Source organism: Arachis ipaensis, chromosome B02 (genome assembly GCF_000816755.2).
Source record: "Arachis ipaensis cultivar K30076 chromosome B02, Araip1.1, whole genome shotgun sequence".
Taxonomy (NCBI): Eukaryota; Viridiplantae; Streptophyta; class Magnoliopsida; order Fabales; family Fabaceae; genus Arachis; species Arachis ipaensis.
Window position 1 is genome coordinate 19849167 of NC_029786.2, and position 3548 is coordinate 19852714.

Here is a 3548-nt window from a genome sequence, read left to right on the forward strand (position 1 = left end):
TCGCATTCATTTATTGCATTTGAGAAAGCCCATGAATTAGGATTGAAGATCGTAACCTTAGGTTATGACTTAAAAGTGTATAACGCTACCCATGAAGCCATGGTAACTAGGCTAGGATGCCCGAAAGTTTCGTTTAGGTTCAAGCAGCGTGATTTTGTCCATAATTTAATCTGCTTACCGATGATCGGTCTTGATCTTATCTTGGGATTGGACTGGTTATCCGAAAATCATGTCCTGCTTGATTGTTCTACCAAGTCGGTGTACTTTATGCCGGAAGATACAGAAGGGCCGGTCGTGGTGAATAATTATTACTTGAATTCAATGATGGTGAACTGTTCCGGAATCGAATGTCAGGGTATTCTGTTGTTAACCGCAGGTGTTTCAGGTGATGATCAAAGGTAGACCTCATGAAGTTAGTTACCCTACGCACGATCTGGAATTCGCTGCGGTCGTGTTTGCCTTGAAGGTGTGGAGGCATTATCTCTATGGGGTTAAGTTCCAAGTCTTCTCCGATCACAAGAGCTTGAAATACCTCTTTGATCAGAAAGAGCTTAATATGAGGTAAAGGAGGTGGATGGAATTGTTGAAAGACTATGACTTTGAGTTAAATTACCATCCTGGAAAGGCGAATATAGTGGCGGATGCGTTAAGTCGGAAGTCATTATATGCGTCTTGGATGATGCTTCAAGAGGAGAAGTTGCTCAAGGGATTCGAGAGTCTAAAAATTGGTGCTCGAGAAGTATCTGGAACCTTGTGTTTGAGCCGATTAGAAATCTCAAGTGATTTTAAGTCCGAACTCCTAAAGGCTCATGAAAACGATGAAGCGTTATGGAAGGTGTTACCGGCTATCGAGCAAGGAAAACAGTGGAGAGTGTCGGAAGAAAAAGACGGGTTATGGAGATTCAAGGGTAGGATCATTGTGCCGGATGTTGGCACTTTGAGGCAAGATATCTTAAAGGAGGCACACAAAAGCGGATTCTCCATTCACCCGGGAAGTACTAAGATGTACCATGATTTAAAGGCGATGTTTTGGTGGCCGGGTATGAAGAATGATGTGGCGGAATATGTTTCAAAGTGCTTAACTTGTCAAAAGGTAAAGATTGAACATCAAAGACCTTCTGGGATGTTGCAACCTTTAGAGGTTCCGCAATGGAAGTGGGAAAGTATTGCAATGGACTTTCTGTCGGGATTGGCAAGGACTAGGACTGGTTTTGATGCTATCTGGGTGATCGTGGACCGACTGACGAATTCAGCTCACTTTTTACCCGTTCGGATGACTTACACCCTTGAGGAGCTAGCTCGGTTATACATAAAGGAGATTGTGAGACTTCATGGTGTACCTGCTACTATAATCTCTGATAGAGATCCTCGTTTCACTTCGAGGTTCTGGGGTGGATTTCAGAAAGCTTTTGGAACCCGATTAAGCTTGAGTACAGCTTACCATCCTCAAACAGATGGTCAATCCGAGAGGACGATCCAAACACAAGAGGATATGTTGAGAGCTTGTGTTTTGGACCAACCGGCGAGTTGGGATCAGTATATGCCGTTAGTAGAGTTTGCATACAATAATAGTTACCATGCGAGCATCGGAATGGCTCCGTATGAGGCATTGTATGGGAGGAAATGTCAATCTCCGCTATGTTGGTATGAAGCTGGAGAGAAAGGCTTGTTGGGGCCGGAAATGATAGCTGAGACCACTGAACAAGTCAAGAAAATTCGAGATAGGATGCTTATGGCGCAGAGTCGTCAGAAGAGTTACACCGATCAGAGGCGGAAGCCCTTGGAATTTGAGGCAGGAGATCATGTTTTCCATAAGGTTACTCCAACCACAGGAGTAGGTAGAGCGATTAAAGCAAAGAAGTTGAATCCTCGATACATTGGTCCATTTCAGATCCTAGAGAGGATTGGGCCGGTGGCGTATCGGGTGGCTCTACCGCTTCATCTTTCGAACCTGCACGATGTGTTTCACGTGTCGCAACTTCGGAAGTACACCCCTGATGCTAGCCATGTGTTAGAACCCGAATCGGTTCAGTTAAGGGAAGATTTGACGCTTCTAGTGGCTCCAGTCAGAATTGATGATACTAGTATCAAACGGTTGCGTGGAAAAGAGGTTTTATTGGTCAAAGTGGCTTGGAGTCGAGGCGGTGTTGAGGAACACACTTGGGAACTTAAGTCGGAGATGCGAACGGATTATCCGCACTTATTCTCAGGTAATTGAATTTGAATTTTGTAGGCAAAATTCCCAATTAGGTGGGGAGAATGTAAGACCCGGTCAATTAACGACTAACTAACCCATAAAAGGAAGAATGTATGATATGATATTGTGTTTGTCCTTTAGCCATTTGATTGAGAAGTGTTAAAATGGTTGGATGTGGTTTTGGAAATTTTGGTAGTGTCAATGTGTGAGTTGAGGATGGCTTGTTGTTGATTTTGGTACATTTTGAATGATTTCAAAGAAAAGGGTTGAAATTGGCATGTTTTGATTGATTTTGAAAAGAGTTGAAAGTGGCTTGTTTTGAAAATGGCACTTTGTGGTTTTGTATGAAAACATGGTTTTTGGGCATACTTTGACGGGACATAACTTGGACTATGGATCTCTGATTTGTGCCAAATCTATTTAGAAATGAAATTGGATTCGGGATGTCTATGCCGTTCGAAGAACGGGTGAAAAATGATTTAAAATGAGAGAGTTATGACCGTCAGAAGATTGGGGGTTGAACCTGTGAATTCTGCAGCTTTTAACTTAGAAAAATTTTAGCAGAATAACCCTCCGTGCGTAGGCGCACTTGGCGCGTGCGTACCATTCTTCCAAGAAGCACCATCCATGCGTGCGCGTGGTGTGCGCGGGCGCGTCGATGCGCTGCGCCATATGCCCAGCCATTTTCCCGAGAGTTGTGCCAAAGTTGTGCCAGTTTTGTGCCTGGGACGTAAGAGTACCCACGCGTACGCGTGGCTGACGCGTGTGCGCCGTTTGGCTAATTTTTCAACCCGCACATTCGCGCGTATGACGCTTGCGCGTCGATGAGTTTTTGGCCATCCGCGCGTGCACGTGGAGTGCGCGTACGCGTGGCCCTGTTTTCATCCCAAAGTTGATTTTTGAGTTTTAAAAACTAAATTTCATACTTCTAAGCCTCCGATCTCACCACTTATGTCTTGAATCATTATGATATGCCTAGCATGAGAAAAAGGGCTAGTGAATGTGGTAATTTGCGAGTGAAGCAAGGGGAAAAATGAATGATCATTGAGGATCAAAGATGATTATGTGAGATGCGGAGGATGGCGGTGGAAGTGCTTGTTGTGCCATGGGCCGAAGGGCCGTAATTATTAATGAATTGGCTGGTTATGGATTTAACCGTGAGTCGGATGGCTAGACTATTGCCGTGTTACGGCGGAGCCATGATTATGGCTAAGTATAAATGCATATATGCTGTTGAATGAATTGTGAATGTTTGCACTTCCACCATCGGAGATGAGGGTTTCCCTGGGAGGAAGCAGTGGCTAGCCACCACGTGCTCCAGGTTGAGACTCGAAGCTCTTTTGACCCTATA